This window comes from Callorhinus ursinus, unplaced genomic scaffold, assembly GCF_003265705.2.
Source record: "Callorhinus ursinus isolate GAN/ISIS: 27379988/994484 unplaced genomic scaffold, GSC_fseal_2.0 scaffold45, whole genome shotgun sequence".
In the NCBI taxonomy this organism is placed as follows: Eukaryota; Metazoa; Chordata; class Mammalia; order Carnivora; family Otariidae; genus Callorhinus; species Callorhinus ursinus.
Window position 1 is genome coordinate 876,054 of NW_027397107.1, and position 14,747 is coordinate 890,800.

At 50.7% G+C, this 14,747-nt stretch overlaps 1 long non-coding RNA gene across 1 annotated transcript in view; it reads right to left on the reverse strand.

Moving 5' to 3' along the window:
• Window positions 1–11,425: 11,425 nt before the first annotated feature.
• Window positions 11,426–14,747, reverse strand: part of LOC141370791 (uncharacterized) — a 37,178-nt gene continuing 33,856 nt past the window's right edge. The window contains exons 2-3 of the long non-coding RNA XR_012375135.1: window positions 12,156–12,227; window positions 11,426–11,662 (exon numbers count right to left, since the gene is read on the reverse strand). This is a non-coding gene — a long non-coding RNA (uncharacterized lncRNA). The remainder of the gene's footprint in view (window positions 11,663–12,155; window positions 12,228–14,747) is intronic.

The following is a 14,747-nucleotide window of genomic DNA, read 5'->3' on the forward strand; positions in this document are numbered from 1 at the left end:
CCCTTGTCCACTGGTGAGCCCATGTGGTCTTCACCGAGCCCTCTGCTTACTCAGATATATTGCTGTGCCCCTGTTTCCCCTTCTTGTATGCCATAACCCCAAGGGCAGAAGTGGCCCCTAATTCAGCCTCTTAAAGCTGTGTCCAGCACGGTGTCCAGCACATACAAAGGACTTAGTATATTTGTGGACTGTGTAATTGAAGAAGAAGAGGTTAACCTTGCATGGCTTGTCCTTGATGCACACGAGTTGGTGCTTAGTCAGCATCTGAAAGTGCCCAGTGGCCCCTGATCTCACCGTTAGCTTTGGAATCTAGCCTCTGATTGGCACATTTGCTGGCATCCACACATGGGGATTTTTTGGGAGATGGGACTACCGCTTAGCAGCAGGGTGGCTTGGGGCAAATTACTTAGCTCCTGCGCCAAAGGTTCTGTCCGTGTAAATAAGGATGATAATAGTATGTACCTCATAGTGTCCTTGAAAGGCTTCAGTATCGTAATGCATGTAAGCCTCTGGGCTGTGTGTCTGGGCCACAGGAGGGGCCCGTGTTGGTTTGCAAACTGGCCCCCCACACAGAGGGCGAGGAGGAACTGAAGAAAGAGGTGGCCCACTCCAGATTGGCAGGGATTTGGTAAACCAGGGAATTTGCGTACAAGGCTTGTCTCGGGTGGCCGCAGGACGAGTGTCTTTGCGTCCTCCCTCCAGAATCTAAAAAGTTCATAGAGACGCCTTAATGGTGCTCATCGTGCCCGCCATCCAGACGGCCTCAACCTCACATCACCACATCGTGTCTGTGCCCTTGAACACGGCTCCCGCTGTGGGGAGAGCCGGCAGAATGTCCGTTCCGGGGATGGGAGGGGGTGAGGAGCCTTTGGCCGTCTAGGTCTGGCTCACGGTCAGTGGATGATGTGCCCCCGTGACCTCCCCCCACAGCCCCTCGAATGGTGCCTGTCCGTGTTGTTATTGACCACTGAGTGGTTCGGCGATCTCACCTGCAAAGTTCTCGGTCACACTCACCAGTTACCGAGCTTGTCCTCCGAGCCAGGGGGACGAAAGAGTATGGAGCGTCTTCTCGTCCTACAGGATGGCCTCTAGAGCAGGGCCACCATATATATCAATGCCTTGAATTCCAGGCAGGTGGTGGGACGGGTTCTGGGGCGAGACACAAGCAGAGACTGAGGCTGGAGGCGGGACCAGAGTCCCCCTGCCTGGCTGTCTTTTGGGAGTGGCAAGACTCGAGTGTTTCTGCTGATCAAGCTGATGTGCAGCCAAGTGGCTCACTGGTTAGTCTGGGCCATTTTTGGAGTGGCTCTGTAATAGTTTAGCCTCTGTGAGTGCAGGGGGAGCTTCACAAATGTCTTTCCTACCTTACAGTGTGCCTCCTCATGTACCTAGAGACACTAATTGGCTGCCAAGTGCCCTTTCTCCTGCTGAAGGAAAGGTCAGTTTCTAATAATATTCTGTTATTAAGCCACATAAGTTCCTGCCTGGACAAGTCTTAGGCCTCATCACTGGCCTTCCTGCTTCACACACTCTCCTCCATGGTCTGTCCTCACCGCTGCCACTTTGGGGTGGCCATTTGTCCGCAGCACAGGCCTCCCTGAATATGGGCCAGGGACCAGGTTGGAGGAAGGAGTGGTGCTGCTGACATTACCCCCAGTCCAACCCGGGGAATGTGTTCATTCCCTTCCCACAACTTCCAAATCTGGACTTAGAGGTCTTGCCCTTTGGGTGGAGGGAATGATGCTCCCAGGGGCTGTGACGAGAGTTTCAGTAAAGTTCAGGCTGCTGCTTGGTCCCTCTGGGTTCTTGGCACTGACAGGGAAGGAAAGAAGTCACCTTCCTGGCCGTGGTAATTGTGGCTAATCGTCAGGTGAGCTTGGCTTGCCTGCATCCAAAGGAGACGGAGATGTTTACCATGAAAGGATCCACCGAGCCCCTTTAGTAGCCCCTGTCCGACTTTGATGGCAAATGATCAGGTGTTGGAGCCACAACTTGAGAAGGTCTCAGACCACAAGGTCACCCAGAGAGAAACCACTTAGATCAGAGGAGAGGCTCACTTGGGGCGGGGGGGCAGATGCTCAGCAGACAGCGAGGACCATCAGCAACCTCCAGACAAGCTGCAATGGCAAAGCCGTAGCTCAGCCCTTACCTTCTCCGTGTAAGTCTCCCCCGAAAACCGTGCAGGAGCTGCTCTCCAGATGTGCACGTGGCGACGGGTCTAAGTGGCACAGGGTGGCCTGTGGTGGCCATGCCAAGCGCCGTTCGCATCTCTCCCCCTACAGGGCCAAAGCACAGCCCCGAGGAATGGCCCCTTTCTGGCTCAGCCCCTCTCCTCAGAGACTTTCCTAGGCTGGAGAGAGCCACCTCACCCGATGTCATACCCCCTCCTGGTGCAGCCTGTGTCTGGTGACTGGGTGACATGGTGCTAAGATCTGGTCCCTTTGCCCCAAATTGGGAAAACTCTGGAGGCACCTCTGAGCTGCAGAACTTCCCACAGGACTGGCTGGGGTCTTGTTTGCCATCACAGTCCAACTCTCCCTTCTGTCCATCCACCTTCCTTCCTCCCCCACATGTGACCTCGAGTCTCCATCCCAGCAAATCCCTGCATGCAAGCATCTGTCTGCGAGCCAGCCTCCTGGGAGCTTGACCTGCAACCCTTCCTCCATCCCCCCCTTCTTTAAGCCGCTGCTTGGAACTTGGTTACGATGGATGGAGCTCCACGTGGCGCCATGACGATGAGGGCCATGCCCTAAGTTTGCTAGCGAACGAGTCTAGCAAACTGGATCCTGGATGATGGTGGAGCTACCATATTGGCACAGATGGCTTGGATCTGAGCTTCAGTGCTTTTAAAATCACTGTTATTTGGGGTTTCTGTTACTTGCAACTGAACGTTAATTCTGATGCAGATCCCCGGGGGAGCGGGCAACGGGAGAGATGCACCAGGTTAGGGAGGAGGTGGTGGGAGGCTGCTGGTTCACATGTGGGATTGACTGGCACACAGATGGTGCTGAGAGCCATGGTGGTGCATGCCCAGAGAAGAGGAACGGACGAGGAGCAACTGAGGCAGGCCAACATTTGCAAGGAGGAAGGGAGAAGGAGACAAGGAGACCCCATCGGAGCAGCGGCTGAGGAGGGTGCCCCCTGCCCAAACCAGGGCGGCAGAGCCATCCATCCAGCGAAGGTGGTCTGGCGGGTGGGTCCCCATCATGGACTCGACAGGGCCCCAAGCCTTGTGAGAGGGCACACGAGGCCCGCGGTGTCCATGCCTGCCCCGGGCTTCATGCTCCCCTAATACCAAACTGCTTTTGCCTCTTGAGTGCCCACCGCTCACTGTTCTGGCCTCAGTCCCTTTGCTCAGCGTCCCCTCTGCCAGGAACGCCTTTGGCACCTTCCCCAGCTGACTTCTCCTCACCATCATGCTCAGCTTTGTTCGGGTTTCTCCAGGAAGCCCTCCCTGACTTCTCCTTCCCCGCCCCGCCTCCTAAGCAGAGCGCCGTGCTCCTCCTTCAAAACTGCATCGTCCACGGAGAACCCTGAGCCAATGGTGGAGAGTGGGACACTCATCTCTGTACCACGGGGAGTGCATGAAACCCACTAGGTGCCCTGCAGACGTTTATGGAATAAGTCATTGTTCACTGCAACTTCTGTGGCTTATTTAAATCTCCGTCTAGTTAGGAATCCCATAATAAATCCCTTCATTAGGCTGTCTTGTGTATTTATCCATTTTATCTAAAATGCCACGCTCACCAAAGTTCTTTGCAAGCCATAAGCTCTCTGATGCACTTAGGGGATGTCGCAGGGTTGGGATCAGAGCATGGTCCCTGCTGGTCCTCTCTTGACTGCTTGCCGAGCATCCTTCCAAACTGACGCCCATCCCTGTCCAGAGACCCGCCAATTGCCCCCCTCCCCATCGCAGGAGCGCTTACGTTCAGTTACCCTCATCCCCCCACCACCTGCACCTTTGAAACCTCTCCTTGGGAAGAGCAGACTCTACCTCCCACTCCACACAGGTTTCTGTGCTAATCTTAATTTGGAAATAATCACTACAAATTGGATCTCTATTCGGGACCTCCCACGTTTCTCTATTTAACTCCAGCACGTTAACAAATACCAAAATATTCCTGTAAAAATATTTCTCCCCCAGAGAACATTGTTCCTCGTTCCAGGCTCCTCTGTTTGATGCCATCTGATCCGGGTTGACTGTCGACTTAATTATACTTTTACTGAGACCTGCCGTGTCTCCGTCAGATGCGCCATGAGAAGAACCAGAGCCCAGGTTGAGGGGGACAGGTGCGCAAGGTGATGCAGACGGGCAGAGCCTGCCTCTCCGTCGTGGTGATAAGACACAGAAAGGGAAGACACGCCAGCTGAGGATAAAGTGGTCATGCTCAGATAAATGAAGGCTGGCAATCTCCACCTGTATGTTTGAAAGGTGTTGCCAGAGATGGAAGTTTCTGGAATTCAAAGCAGGGGCTTTCTCTACCGCTGAGAGGCAGCGTGTCTGCTACACAGCTCCACTCTGACACCTCTATTTGGGGGAACAGATGGGGATGAGTGGGTGGGAAGCCTGGAGAAAGGTGTGGAATGTACCTTCCCGATCAGGGATTCTAAGCGGGGGAGGCTTTGTCCTCGGCAGACAGACGTGGGGCAGTGTCGTGGCCGGTGGGGGGCGGCGGGGCGGGGGAGTGCTACTGGCATCTGGAGGAAAGAGGCTGGGGATGCTGCTGCAGGAACAGCCTGCGGCGCCCGGGACAGCCCCGACAGAGGATTATCTGGGGTTGAGATCCTGCTGCCGATAGAGGGGCTCTGACCACAGGTAAACTGTGCTCACTGGGGGCAGAGGAAATATTGTTTCCCTCTCATCACATTCAGTGTGTTTCACTGGTTATTTGAGCAGCATACATCAGCTCAGTGAAAAACCAGCGATATGCTCTTTACAACAAAACAAAATAAAACAGGGGCGCCTGGGTGGCTCAGTCGTTGAGTGTCTGCCTTGAGCTCAGGTCGTGATCCCAGGGTGCTGGGATCGAGCCCCGCATCGGGCTCCCTGTTCAGCGGGAAGCCTGCTTCTCCTTCTCCCACTCCCCCTGCTTGTATTTCCTCTCTCACTGTGTCTCTCTCTGTCCAATAAATAAAATCTTTAAAACTAAATAAATAAATAAAATAAAACAGTGCACACATTTTAACCTTAAAAACAAAAAACAAAAAACAAAAAACAAAACAAAACAAAACAAAACCAAACAACCTCCTCTAAAAACAGCCAGTGAATTCAGGTCAATAAATGCAAACAAAACCAGAAGTTGTATATTAATACCAATAAACGTTTAATTTAAGGCAAAAAGAGAAAGACAAAAGGGGGGACTTTACAAAGATAAAATTTACATTTGCCCAAGAACACATAGCTCTTCGAAAGCCTTAAATACGAAGTAAAATAACATCAACATAAAATTCTTTTAAAGCCACAAAACTGGGTGTGTGGGGGGTAAGAACAGAAACAAGACACAGCACACCTCATTTTATTGTGTTTTGCTTTACTGTACTTCACAGATATCTCACTTTTTATAAACTGACGTTGGCAGCAACATCTGCCCACTTCGTGCGTCTGCGTCACAAGTTGGTAATTCTTGTAACATTTCAAACTTCTCACCATTATTATGTCTGTGATGCTGATCTACCATCAGTGATCACCGCTCACTGGAAGCTCAGGTAGTTTTTTAGCAATAAAGTACTTTTACATTAAAGTTAGGTCCTTGTTTTAGACTTAGTGCTATGGGACATTTAATACACTGCAGTGTAAGCAAACATAACTCTTACACGGGAAACCAAAAAAATTCATCACACTCACTTTATCGTGAAATTTGCTTTATTGTGGTGGTTGGTGTGGGACCCAACCTGCTACATCTCTGAGGTGTGCCCATAGGAAGAGGAGACACTCATGCGGTTCATGGAGGGTTTAGTAGACCTCCCTCCATAAAACAGGTATGGTATTATGGATAAGGAAATGAACTCTGCACCCTAAAAACAGACAATTCATTTCTTTTCAGGAACCTATGGGAAATTTGATTGAAAAATACAATTAATTTTAATATGACAGTAAAGAAAACAGCCAATTAAAAAAAAAGTACAGAGCATATTCCCCGATCCCAATGCAATCAAACTATAAATTAAAGACAAAAACATAAATAAAATGCCTAGCTCTTCTTATGTTTTAATCTCCTTCTTAGACAACTCTCCGTCAAACAGAAAAGCAAAACTGCAATTATAAAGCTATGTTGCCCAATATGGTAGCAGTTAGCCACCTGATTGCTGTGAGCGTGAACACCCTAGATTTGCAAGACTTACAATGAAAAAAGAATGTAAACTATCTCATGAATATATTTTTTACTGATTACATGTTCAAATAACAATATCTGGGGGCATTTTGGATTACATAAAGTACCTCATTAAAATTAATTCTGTTTCTTCTTTTTACTTTTTTAATGTGGCCACTTAAAAGTGACAGATACTGTCCTATTATGTTTTTATAGGTAGAGCTGCCTAGAATATCTATAAAGATACATACAGTAAACACGATGTATCAAACACTATAGAACGGGGTTCATGCAGTGTTTAGGAGAAAATTCATTAGCTTAAATATTTACACTACTACATAAGGATGAGATGAGATACAATTAAGCAACTAATTCAAGAACTTAGAAGAAATATAATAAAACAAACCTAAGGAAAGCAGAGGGAAAACACCAATGACAAGAAAAACAGAAAGCATGAAGTAGAAGACACAAAACATAAAAACTGATACAAAGATTCAAGAACATAAATTCAAGATTTGCTGAAAAAATTATTAAAACATGGTAAAGCACAGCCTAGCCTATTGTTTTTATTGAAATATAACTGGCACACAATGCTCTGTAGGTCCCGGTTGTGCAACAGGTCTATGCATCACTCAAGTGTCGTGGGGTCACTTGTCTCTTGTCTTTTTAATGGAGAATATCTCTCCAAACAACATTTGAACTGAGCAAAGGAGGAGGACTTAAGTTTAGGGAATGATTATAGAGGGCTTTGCACAACCTCTGGTTAAATATTAGAAGATCTGGATAAAATGTATAATTTTCTAAAAAAAAAATGTAAATCATCAAAATTTACTCAAGAAGAGTCAGACTGAGGGGCACCGGGGTGACTCAGTTGGTTGGATATCCGACTCTTGACTCTTGATTTTGGCTCGGGTTATGATCTCACAGTCGTGGGATCCAGCCCTGCATTGGGCTCTGTGCTCAGCGTGAAGTCTGCCTCAGATTCTCTCTCCCTCTCCCTGCTTCTCACGCTCTCTCTCAATAAATAAATAAATAAAACCTTAAAAAGAAAAAAAGAAGAGTCAGACTGTGGAAGAAATTGAGAAAGGTATCTGAAAGCCGCCCCCTCTGCCCATCCCCTTTCCCCTGGGTGTGGGGTGTGCCGGCTCCACAGGTGGCTTCCACACCGATGGAAAGTGGGGAGTAATGATGACCTTTTAAAGACCTGTAAATTGATTTAAAATCAATGCAGAAAATTGTAATAAAGCCACTTCTTTACAAGTGCTAAATCCACAGATTTCATAGGTAGCTCCTTTCAAATGTTTAAGATACAGATAATTACACTTACTTAGTATTTCCAGACACAGGAGAGTCTCACCCAACGCCTGACAGATAATTACACTTACTTAGTATTTCCAGACACAGGAGAGTCTCACCCAACGCCTGACCAAACCTGATATAAAACGGAGAAGGAGAAAGAATGAGAAGCATCTACAGGTCAATCTCCGTTATGATAAGCCACGCAAAAGTCTTAAATGAGATACTGGCAAGGAGAACATGGAAGGCACTAAAAGAAAGATACATGAAGAGAAATGAGTCCTGAGCATGCAAGGATGGTTCAATCCGAGAACGTCTTATACATATAGATGCATTTGCTGTCAGCCTTCCTTTCAGTCTTCTTAAATCAGCGAAATAGACACTAATGGAGACGTTATAATCCTGCACCCAGAAAGCTAGCCCAACTTCATGTAAAAAGCCAGAAGGCTTTCCGTTGAAGCAGGAAGTAAGAACTCACACTATCATGTATTAGAACAATGGAAGAGGTGCAAAACTTGCACAGGAAGATGTGTGTGGTTATTAAATTTATGCCAAAATCAAACCTTTATTATATTATGAGTAACAACCAGTTAGAAAATCTGATGGCAGAGAAGATGCCCTTGACAATAGAAACAAAAAAATACTGAAGGACAAATGTCATAAATCTTAGGGCTCGGTGCTACAAACTTAAAATTCCTATTAAAAGCCATAAAAATGGTTTTAGTAAATGAAAAGCCTCCTTTGTTTTTCTTTGGAAGACTCCTCAGTGGGGATACTTTCAATCCCTGAGTTTAATCTCTAAATTCAGCGTGTTCCCTATCCAGTTCCAACAGAATTTTTTTGGAATATGATAAATTAAAACTAGATTTTATCTGATAGAATTAACCCAGGACTGGGATCAGATAAAGGTCTGACAAAGAAGAATAATGAACATGACCATGACACTATTGGGTATTAAAACATTGGTTAAGGCCACAGACATTTAAAACAATATAATTTTAGAGCAGGAGAAATGGAGAGATCACGTAGGAGGATAGGGAATCCAGAAATGAATAAAACACGTATGGGAATTGGGCGTTTGATTAAAATGGCATCGTTAAATTTGTCTGTGAAAATGGGTTATTTAATAAACCTTTGGGGAGGCTCGTTAGTTATTTGAAATAAAAAATTTGGATTTCTTACCTTATTCTTCATGTGCAAATAAACTTTGCATGGATCCAAGAGTTAGCTATAACAAATGGAACCATAAAAGCTAAATTAAAAGAATAATTGGGACACCTGGGTGGCTCAGTCAGTTAAACGTCTGCCTTCGGCTCAGGTCATGATCCCGGAGTCCTGGGATCGAGCCCCGCATCGAGCTCCCTGCTCAGCAGGAAGCCTGCTTCTCCCTCTGCCACTCCCCCTGCTTGTATTCTCTCTCTCTCTGACAAATAAATAAATAAAATCTTTAAAAAAAAAGAATAATTATAGAGGACTCTCTATAGCCCTGTGCAAACAGATTTAAACACAGATTAAAATGAAGGTGGAGTGAGTCTTAAGAGGGAAGCCCCTTTTAGGTGTGTGGTCATCCCAGGGGCCCCGTGGTGTCAAAGGCTTCCTGTCAGGTGACTCCTGAAGCCGAGCCGAGGTCAGGGAGTGGGCAGGTGGCAAGTGTGCTTCAGGACAAGGCTGGCCCTGAAATGCCCTTCCCTCCATCACCCTGTGTCAAGGCCACTGGAGGCAGAAAATGCAAATCATAACGATCAGGCCCCAAACTTGGCAGTATTCATCTGCAAAGACACCTTAAAACACACAAATCAGCTGTCAGAAACGACTAGAGAGGAAGTGGCTAGAGAAGCTGTCACCGATGGACGCTCAGGACACTGGATGACCAGCACAATCTGGAAGGAAATCCACAGCTAGGGAGATCCCATGCGTAGTACAGAACATGGCAAGGGCTTGGGAACAGACCCGACGCAGGATGTCAGTGACCCAGGCAGAAAGTGCTGATCACCGAAGGAGCCGGGACAGAGGTCGGCAAGCAGGAGGGCCCTCGTGAAGATACTGAGTCTCTGCGCATCAACACCTGGGCCTGGGGGTGGGGGTGGAGGTCCAGTCACCACGCATCTGGTTTTACCACTGCTGTTCTTCCTTCGGGGCACCCTTCCAGCTGGAAAGGAGAAGTCACCTTTGAGCAAATCTACGCTTCCCTAGTCCAGTGGCTCTCTAATTCCAGCATGTGCAGAATCACCGGAAGTTTCTGATTCAGTAGACCTGGGGCAGGGCCCAAGGATTTGCTTCTGTAACAAGTTCCCAGGTGCTGCTGGTGCTGCTGGTCGGGGGGACTCGGCTTTGACACTCACTGGTTTCGTCAAATGTCTTAGGGGCCAGTGTAATGGGAAGCTGGCCAATCAGTTCTAGCCTCTGAGGGTCCCTTGGACCTGCCCATCACTAGACCAATTTCCAGCTTCATCCCCAGGACTTTCCACGGGAGGCAGACCTGGCAAGGGATTGTATGTGGGTGACGAATGGCTGTCATCCTCTCCCGCCTTCTTCCTACACTTTATCGGTGGGGAGGTGTTGGAGGGACGAGGAGACAGTAGGCTTGGCCCTGTGGGCACGTGGGTGGCCAAGTGCTTGAGATTTCAAAGCTCATGGGATCTAGACACAAGTCCTAAAAGTTGGGCGGGGGGGTTGTTGGGGGCATATATCTGTCTTGCATAGAAAACGATTGTAGAGCAATAGTGATAAAACCCTTGGAGTGTACAACTACAAAGAGAAGCGGTCTATAAACCGTGCAGAAGACGGTCAAGCACGAGATCAAAGAATGGGAAGGACGACTGTGCGGAGGGCCCAGCACCAGTGAGCAGCGCAGAGGCGACAGGTTGCTCAAACCCTCACGCTGGAAACTGAGGACGCGGAGGGCCCAGCACCAGTGAGCAGCGCAGAGGCGACAGGTTGCTCAAACCCTCACGCTGGAAACTGAGGACCGAATTGGAAAGAGGAATTAGATTCATCCCTTCTTGTACCCACCACAATCAAAGTTAAATCTTTAAAAATAGGAAATCATAGAAGAAAAAGTAGCAGTCAGAATTTGCCACTGGCCGTGCTTCTTGTGGAAGTAAGAAGGAGGGGAGGGAACAGCACCTGCCGAGCGCCCCCTGCGTTACCTCCAACTTTCAAGACAAGGACCTGAGGCATAGAGAAATCCAGGTACTTTGTCGGAGTCGGATGGGGAGCTGACCCCACGCTCTGTGCTGCCTGTCCACTGCCCTCCAGCCCAGGCTGCAGAGGACATGGGGCTGCCCGATTCGGAAGGTGAAGCTCAGGGCTGGTCCAGTGCTAGACGGTCCTGGGGTGGTGGCCATGGAACAGGTGAGAACCAAGGTTGAGCTCTGGTCAAGCTGCCCTGTGGTACAGACCTGATGAGTCTGGCCAGGAAAAGAGGGCAGAGAGTGCATCCTGGGGGCCACCTTCCTGGAACAGGGACAAGGACAAGTAGCTGGGTCCCAGGAAAGGTTGGGATGGTTGATGGGGACACTGGGGCACATAAGAGCCATAATTTGTTGCCCAGCCCTCCTTGCTCCTTAAGCCTCCAATCCCATCTGCCCACATGTAGCCCTAGCTCCCCTTTCTGAGAAGCCTGGAGAAGACTCCTGGGGTCATAAATGAGCAGGTGCATTGGGGTAAGGACCCTTGCATTAATGGTGCTTCTGCCACTTCCTGCCCAGTAGCCTCGGCCCCCTGAAACTTAGCAACACCCATCTTGCAGAATTGGTGTTCGGATTACATGAGGCAAGTCAATCGGGTAAAGCCTCAAGCATGGTGGATGGCGCAGAGTAGGGACTCAATCAAGATCTGTTGAGCAGCAAATATGTTTATTTGCTCAATGTATAGGTTTACTCATTGACTCTGGAGAAAGCTGGAAGCCCGGGGAAAGGAGGTCTATCTTGCTAGTTCTGTCGGGAAGACGCGAATTCCACATTTTTCATCTGTTGCAGTTGAAACCTTCCAATTTGGGAAACTGGGTCAAGCCACATCACTGTGCATTAATTATAAGTTGTGGTTCCAGCAACCTGTGGAAAGATGGGGAAACAGTCCAGCACCTGCAGTCTCCCGCAGCACCAGACGGGCCTCGGTGACAGTTCCATAATCACCGCCCCCTCCAGCCGCAGGTGTCTGTGTCTGGGCAGCTCACAAGCGACTGCTCATGCCCATGACTGCCCATGACCTGCTTTCAAGGAAGGTCGTGTTTTCCCATTTCGTGGGTGAGGAAGTTGGGGCTCCAGGAGGTAGCACACCTGCTCATTCACCTTATCACAGATTTAAAGGACGAAGCCGTGGGGAGTCCTGCCTGGTTCCATCTGCCTTTCTCCCCTGCAGCCCCCAGGTGAGGTTCTGAGGGCCCTGTCCTTAGGCTGCACCCCATCCCCATTTCAGAGCCAGTTGGAAGGAGACAGAAGGAGCACAGCAGACTCGATCCCGTGGACTCATGAGGCCGTGACAACTATGCCCATGAGACCGTTGCATCCCGGGGCCTGGCTGCCCAGCCAGGAGGCTGTAACTTACTCTGGAGCTGTGGAGATGTGGCCAGAGAAGGTGAATCCAGTCCAGTCCAGGGCTGGGGGGGACAGCATCTACCTGGAGAGACAGATGTTGCTCAGGTGGGGAAGCACCAGCTCTTTATGGATCAGCTACTATGTGCCATGTGCGTACGTTATCCACGATGCCCACGGCATTTAGTGATACCATCACTATGATTCCCTTTACACCGGGGTGGCGGGGGGGGACCAGAAGCTTGGGGACTGACGCATCACACGGCATCTCAGAGTTGGTGGTTGTCTGACATTGGAATCCCGCTCTGTTTACTAGGATCCCAGGCCTTTCTCATCGAGGCCCCTGTGACAGGCTGAACTCTGATACCCTCTTTGCTTTCTCGAGAGAGATGAGTCACAGCCTGTGATCAGGACTGCCACTGGGAAGGCAGGAGTTACGCGGAATGCTCTGGGTCCAGTACGTGAATTCTGCTCAGCTACTGAGTTCCCATAGACAGACAGCCCGTGTGGATGGACGAGGTCCCCTCCTGCATCCCATGGGTGTGTGGGAGGAGAGGACCACCCTGGAGAGCCAGGCTGGACTCTGGAGCACCAGCAACCGTAAAGACCCCGTGGGGATGCCACATGGGACCTAGCACCTGATATCTCCAGAGACAGGGAGTCACAGTCCCCTTGCTCCCGGAAGGCTGCCACCCCCTCCCAAGCTGCCCCTCGCTCCCGGCAGTGGGGAGAGGCTGATCCACTGGTGATCCACTACCAGCCCTTCCCAGTGTCCTCCCCTTTGACCTTGCTGCATGTGGGCACATGCTTTCCTCCTGGTGCCCTCCTTCCCTGCTGCCAACCGCGGCCGGCTGTGCGCTGGGCGGGACATGCCCGTCTGCAGTTTGGGGAAGGTAAGTCCAGTTCAGAGAAAAGAAGAGGGGAACCAGACTGTGGGCCCAGAGCCAGGTGCTTGCCCAGCCGAGCTCTACCAGCTGGAATGGGCCGCCGGTGGATGGCCGTCTCTGCAGTGACTAGAGGCCCTGACATCCCCGCGTGGGCACAGTGGGAGAGGAGAGAAGGACCCAGGGGTGCTGCAGCTGCACGTGAGGGTTCTGTGGTTGTTCCTGCGTCCTGAGAGAGCCCACGGCGGGTTCCCTGCTCTGAAACCCTCACCACTGCACCCGTTACGTGTGGGGGCACTGGGCGGTCCGGACTCCTCTCCCATGGACTCGGAACCCCTGCTCGGCACTGTCGCCGCGCCCCAGACTCCCGCCCAGTCCCTGCGTCTGTGGCACCCTCGAGGCTGGCAATGCCGACAGCTCAGTGACAGAATCTGGAAGGACCGTGAGGTCCCCTTGCGCAGCCCTCCATCCGCAGAAGGGGCAGCTGAACCGGGCTTTCTTGTTCTGCTTCTGGAGCAGCTTCTCCCCAGCTTGGCTTCTTCTTTTCCTCAGACGACAGGGGCTCTGCCTCCTCGCTTGCCTCTGATCCAGGCGCCTTCTGCGTCCCTACGGCGTTCTGGGCAGCCCTCCCCGAGCCCGCTGTGAGCCCCTGGGTCGCAGAGGTCAGACAGTGTCCGTGGTGGGGCAGGCCAGAAGCCACTGCTCTCTGGAGCCATGCCCTGCCCTCTCGTGTGCCCCTTCCCAGCCCGGCCCTAGGGACGCTCACCACCAGGAGGGCACCGACGATGTGCCTGGGGACAGTCTTAGTGCGGTTGACCCCTCCGGAGGAGGTGCACAGAGATGCTGAGGGCGCGGGGAGGGGCCGTCAGCAGGCCAGCACCATGACGGCAGGTGCGGGGCAGGAAAGACCAGCAGCCGGAGGGGTGCCTCTCCCATACGTGTCCTACGTGGCTTTTTATCCACAGACAGGGACAGACAGTCACAAAGGTCCAGGGAGGTTTAAGAAGGTCTTCGTGTGCGTGTGCACGACTGTTCTTCCAGACTGAGGGGGGCTCTCCCGATTTTAATGCTGACCGTCCCACTTCCTGGGAAGCCCGCCAGTCCTGCCAAACCCAGGGAGACGGGCGCTCTACTTGACCCAAAGGCTGGAAGGATGGCCCGAATTATTGTTCCATAAGCCCATTCATTATCTTCTGACCGGCACAAATGACACCGCACCGCAATGGTTTTGTGATCAAGGCACTGATGTGTTAGCGGCAAACATTTGAAATATGCTGCCATTTTTGAAACCTGTATGGGGATGTTTTTATATCTTTAACACATGGAGCACCTCAGGCAGCGGCGGGAGGACGGGGAGACACAGAGGTGAGAGAGAGCAGTGAATTCTGGGGCCCAGAGCAGCAAGAATGCCCCGGGGAGTTACAGGACGTGAGCCCTGGTTGTGGGAGTGAGGATGGAAGGGTGGTGTGGGGTCCCTGGGCTCCGACGGCCAGGCCAAGAGCTCTCTCATCACCCCGGGTAGCCACGCAGAGCAGTGCCACGGTTGGATCAGAAAGTTCACACGGGTGAGTTTGGAGAGCTGGTGTGTGTGGCTGTCGCAGAAACCCAGATTGGAGGTGGAAGAGGGTTCAGGAGCTCTGTGACTATACGGGTGAGCCCTATGCAGGTGAGTGGGGGTGAGCTCTACACAGGTGAGTGGGGGTGAACTCTACACAGGTGAG